The sequence below is a fragment of the Otolemur garnettii genome, unplaced genomic scaffold, assembly GCF_000181295.1.
Source record: "Otolemur garnettii isolate 467f Iridium unplaced genomic scaffold, OtoGar3 scaffold00044, whole genome shotgun sequence".
Classification (NCBI taxonomy): domain Eukaryota; kingdom Metazoa; phylum Chordata; class Mammalia; order Primates; family Galagidae; genus Otolemur; species Otolemur garnettii.
The window spans coordinates 1,414,607-1,420,721 of NW_003852439.1; positions in this window are offsets into that span (position 1 = coordinate 1,414,607).

Here is a 6,115-nt window from a genome sequence, read left to right on the forward strand (position 1 = left end):
TCATTTCTTCTGATTTCCTTTTGCTTAAAATACTGTTTTCCATCCCTTAACCCTAAGTCTTGATTTGTCCTTCAAGGCTTGGTGTGTCTCCTGAGATAGCACATTGATGGCTTGTGCTTTTTTAGCCAATCAACCAGCCTGTGCCTCCTCAGTGGTGATTTCAGTCCATTGACATTTATTGAGATAATTGGTAAGTGTGATGGAGTTCTATTCATCTTATTTTGTGAAAATCTGTTGTAGTAGTTTTATCCTTTGTGGCATTGTGGAAGCTAAGTTTTGACCTTTGGCTTCTGGGTGTTTACTATGCTGCTGGTCCATTGTGGTGGTCAGTATTGAGAACAGGTGTATGTATTTCCTGTAGAGTGGGTCTTCTTGTGGCAAATTTCCTCAGTGCTTGTATATCTGCAAAAGATTTGATTTCTCTATCAATTTTGAAGCTTAGTATAGCAGGATACAGAATTCTGGGCCTAAAATTGTTTTGTTTAAGAATATTGAAGGTGGATGACTATGCTCTTCTGGTTTGGAAGGTTTCAACTGAAAATTTTGCTATCATCCTAATGGCTCTGCCTCTGTAGGTCAGTTGGCACTTACTCAAGGCTGCTTACAGAATTTTTTCTTTCATCTTGACTTTGGACAGATTCATTACAATGTGTCTTGGAGAGGCTCTGTTTTAGTTGCGATAACCTGGGGTTCAATATCCATCTGAAAAGAGTATGTTGGGATCCTTACTAAAACTTTGGAAGTTATCATTTATGATAGTTTCCAGTAGGGCTTCCATTCCTTTGGGACAATCTTCTTCCCCTTTAGAAATCCCTATTATTTGTATGTTTGAACTCTTCATGGAGTCTTGTAGTTCTCTAAGCACCTGTTCTACTTTCTCTCTCTTCTTTTCTGCCTCTTTAACTACCTGGATTAACTCAAAAACTTTATTCTCCAGTTCTGAGGTTCTTCATTCTCAATAGTCTAACCTATTTTTGATATTTTCTATTGCATCTTTGTTTTCCCTGATCGTCACCTTCATTTCCTTAAGGTCTGGCTCATCCTTTCTATATTCTACATATCTCTCCTCCAACTTTTGTTTTGTCTTTCCATTTTCTGGTCTATTCCTTTTATTATCTTTATCATCCATATTTTACATTCTCTTTTTGTCAAGTCTATTAATTCTTTATAGGTAGAGTCTTCTGCAGGAGATGCCTCATGGTCCCTTTGGGGATTTTCTCTGTTTTGGCTCTTCATATTGCCTGACTTTTTCTGTTTGTTCCTCCTCATGTGTTCTTTCTTCTTGTTCACCTCCTTGTCCTCCTTTTTACTTCTCACTGCCTGCTTTGTTTCAAACAGAAGTCCTTGCTCTTGATGATAGTATGTTGCAATATGCTGCCAGGGCACCAGGTGATGCTGTGGTTATTTTAGGAGATGGATAGCACAGCCAGCAAGCTCTATGGTCCTTATTCCAAAGTTGGTTGCCTTCGGTGATTGCCTGATTATTTCTTCAGCATTAAAACCCTACTGAGTTAGGATTATTATTATTATTTTTTACTTTATTTCCCTTGGCAGAGTGCCATGGCATCACAGCTCATAGCAGCCTCCAACTCCTGGGTTTAGGTGATTCTCTTGCCTCAGCCTCCAGAGTAGCTGGGACTACAGGCACCTGCCACAATGCTTGGCAATTTTTTTCTTTTCTTTGGTGGGAGGACATCCATCCACATTTTATTTTGGTAGTACATTCATAAAAGTTCCCTCATTTCCAACGCCCAGCTATTTTTTGTTGCAGTTTGGCCCGGGGCTGGGTTTGAACCCATCGCCCTTGATATATGGGTCTGGCACCCTACCCACTGAGCCCCAGGTGCCACCCTGGGTTGGGATCTTAAAGCTCACAAGAATCCTTTAAGGACAGGTCTCATAGTGCCCTCTGACTCTAGGTCCCATGGGGTGTAGGAGTCCCTCGGCCTGTTCTAAGAGTGATGTTCTGATCCTGGCAGCCAGAATTAAGATGGCTGTCCTTTAGGCCCCTGCTAAGACTGTCTCACAACCTTCCCACAATGGCAGCCCCTGGCCTCTGAGACCTTTTCAGTATGGCAGCCTTGCCAGTCACCAAACTTATGGCAAATCGACTCCAACTGGCATTCCAATATGGTTGCTGTATACTGTTTGACTCTGCACACTCTTCTAAGCTTTCCACTCAACATGCAGCTTCCTCCAACTGAAAACTCTGGAAAGGCTTTCTCACCTCCCTGATCTGTGGTGGGGGGACATAGTGAGACTCTGTCTCAAAAAATATAATATATATATATATAAAATTTTAAAGAACTGCCTAATAATCCACCTTCCCACTACATACTGTGTATAGGTTGTTGCCATATTTTCAAAATAATAATAATAATAATGATATTATCATATAAGAGTTTTGAATGCATATCTGGTTATTTTGTTAGGGTAGATTATTAGATATAGTACCTATGGAAAAAAAGGATATGAACATTTTAAACTCTTCAAAGACATGTTATTCACTTGCCTTTCAGGATAGTTGTGAGAGTTCACAATATTACTAACAGTGTACAAAAGAGCCCCCTGAATACTTAACATGTACTATTTCTTTTTTAATAGAATAGATTTCTATCATTCTATCATTCATATTTCTTTTTATAACAGAATAGATTTATAAATTGATGTTTTCTCACTGAAATTATAAAGTTGTTGTGTTCACTGAGAGTTTTACTGAAAGGTCATTTTATAAGTTTGTTTTAATTTCAAGTATAAACTTACGTTCACATTAGTAATTTGATGGGAAACAAAAAGAGGGCCTAGGTTTTCTTTTGAACATTCATGAATGATCTGGATTAAATCCTTTGGAAAACATCTTAATCACATTCAACCTGCATGAAAGAATGGGAAATAAAAAAGAAATATAATCAAAATTTCACTATTTATAATCAAAGATATAATATAGAAAAATAGTATAAGATATAACAGAGAAATAAAATAGCTGCTATTATAATTATTCTGGGATTATTTCATTAATCTATGCTTCTAATACTTGCAGTTTTTGTTCAACATTCATTTTCCTTCTGAAACAGGGCACATAATTTCAGATTTTTGAGATTTTACAGTAGAGAATCCTTGTAACAATCATTTACAATATGATTAAGAGCATGAAAAAGACGCTGATTGGAAACACAATAAAAAATAACCATCACTAAGAATTCACCTTTATATCTCATAGTATTGCACCTAAAACAATGGCAGCCATAGAGGTTAATATGTAAAAACATCACAAAATTTTTGGCATATACCATCATCATGACGTAAGGCAAAATATCATTTTATAAAAACTAGTTTTTACAAGTATTTAAGGAGACTTGCAATGTAATTCATATTAACCCACACACCAATGCATCCATTTCATGCAAATAAAACCTCTCAAAAACTCACTGAACTCTCCAACACTTGCATCTTCAGCCTTCCCAGCTAAGGTACTTAAAGTATGTACTGCTGGGGAAAATACATTGTGTTTGAGCAGCCACTTTCTGAAAGAGAGTAGTAGCTGTCAGCATAACAGTCAAAGATATGAATCAAATGCACAGAAGGACAAAGCCCATTTTGTCATTACCTGGGAAAACATCCTCAGTCATGGGAACTCTTTTTTATTTTTTTTTCCTCAGACTGAATCTTATTTTGTTGCCTTGGGGTTGAGTGCTGTGGCATCATCATGGCAGGGCTCAGGATGAATAGCACTCCAAAAGGATTCAGTCGATCAGCAGACATAAGGAACAGGTGACCTGGAACTCACCGAAGCAGCTGGAGATGGAGGAGAAGGGCCCTGTTTTTCCCCCAATCTTTTCCTGTTTGGGTGCTGCATTAGTGACCCAGATGCTTATACTCTTACCTTTGACCAATTTTTCCTCTCTCCTCTGGACAAAGACTGTGGACCCCACTGCATCACCTACTCATGCTTCCTGCGTCTTAGAACATCCCTTCCTGACCCCACCACACACATCTCCAGGACAGTTCCCCTCTGGATCCCTCTCCAGCTTCCGATTACTGATCCTTCCCTACCCAACTTATCCCTCCTCCTGCCATTCTACCTTGCTTCCTCCTTTCCTAATTCCCACAGATTCTCACAATCAGTATTGGCTCAGACTCTCACCCTTCAGATTCATGTTCCTTGAGTCCGCCATCTCCCCTGATTCTCTCCGATCAGGGGGAGAGGGTGTGAGTATGAATTAAAGCCAGGGCTCACTCAGCCTTTGTAAGTCCTGGTACTAGAGGTGGGAGATAGGTTCCACAAAGAAGTAATTGAATTCAACACAAATATAATAAGCTCCAGGTCTTAGAGAAAGGCAAGAGTGATGTGGGGAGGGTGGTGGCCAAGAGACACAACAGATTAGGTAAGGACTTGCCCTGAACTAGGTTATAGACATAAAACCAGTAACTAATAAATGTCAGATATGGCAAAGCTAAGCAGTAGGAAGTAACATTTGAGTGCTCTATGGTAGGTGCTCTTTGAAGGTCTTTATTAATCTATCCTGTCATCATGCAATAGTGCCCCACAGTGGGAGGTGTTATCACCACCCCCATTTTAGAGATGAGAATGTTGAAGTTCAGAGACAGGCAGTCAACTATGGAGTGAGGGAGAGCCCTCTCTCCTTTTCAAGTCTCTGAGCAAATTTTCCTCTGAGCTATGAGCAACTTGGTCTACTTTCTTTCTGGTTAAGGAAGGAAAGGTATACTTAAGTCATAATACCTCTGATAATATTATGCATTAGGAGGTCAGATAATTAAGTTTGTGAACTCATCCTAGGAAAAGTGCTATATACCTCATTGCTGAATATCACTACAGTCACGTTTGAGCCACTCCCCTTGGGAATCTATGCATTGAATCTAGCTCCTACTTCACCCTTCAAAGTAATTTCGGATCTCTTTTTCTGGAATGGCCATCAGAGATGTTGTCATATGAAGGTCTGACAATTAAGTTTACAAAATCATCCTAGAAAAAGTGCTACATACCTCATTGCTGAATATCACTATGGTCACCTTAAACTTACTCCCATTAGCCATCTGGTGACCATATAACAACATCTCTGATGGCCATTCCAAAAAAAGAGTTCCAAAATTGCTTTGAAAGGTAGACTAGGCACTGAAATGGATATATAGCTCCTCAAGGGGAGGACCTCAGAAGTTACTGTAGTGATACTCAGCAATGAGGTGTGTAACACTTTTTCTAGGATGAGTTGTAGAAATTAATTGTCCAATCTTGTGTAACAAAAAGCAGAACATAGTAAAATAGGCTAGCCCAGGAGAGTAGGTATAGAGTGTCTGCCATGGGTGAAAGATGATATATTTACCTTGGGCCAGAGGATTTTTGTTGCAGCCTCTGCTGAAATTACTCGTCAATCTGAACCCCAATCAAACCGTTTGGCTTATTCCTCAAATAGGACTGCATGTGGAGTGGAGGGTTGTTGCACCATATAAATGTGCTCATGTCCCTCATCTGCTCAGAATCTATCTTTCCCAGCTTCACCTGGTGAATCTCCATTCATTCTTCCGTTCTCAGGGCAAATACAACTTTCTTGAAGAGGCTTCTTTTAGTTCCTTTGTAATATATCGTCACAGAATCATGGTCTCTCATTTCAGCTTGAGGTTATGGTTTCATTGCATTTGTCAACCTAAGTAACATACTGAGAGATGCTCTCAGAAAGAAAAGATATTTGGGAATAGAGTGTTGTGGTGGGACTGCACATGCTATAGAAAACCTTGTGCATATTCAGGGAGGTGAAGGAAGATACTTTTTTTTTTTGAGACAGAGTCTCACTATGTTGCCCTCAGTAGAGTGCAGTGGTGTCACAGCTCACAGCAACCTCAAGCTCTTGGGCTTAAGCGATTCATCAGCCTCCCAAGTAGCTGGGACTACAGGCGCCCACCACAATGCCTGGCTACAAACATTTTTTTTTTTCATTTTCTCAGTTATTATTTTAAAACGTTCACATTCTACTCTTAGAAAGATTCACTTGTACCCCTATAAGATAAACCTCAGAAGTGATCCCTCCAACCCCCCTCCCTCCACCCATTCCCTCCTCCCTTCTCCCTCCCCCCTCCCCATATTCTTAGGCTATTTGGT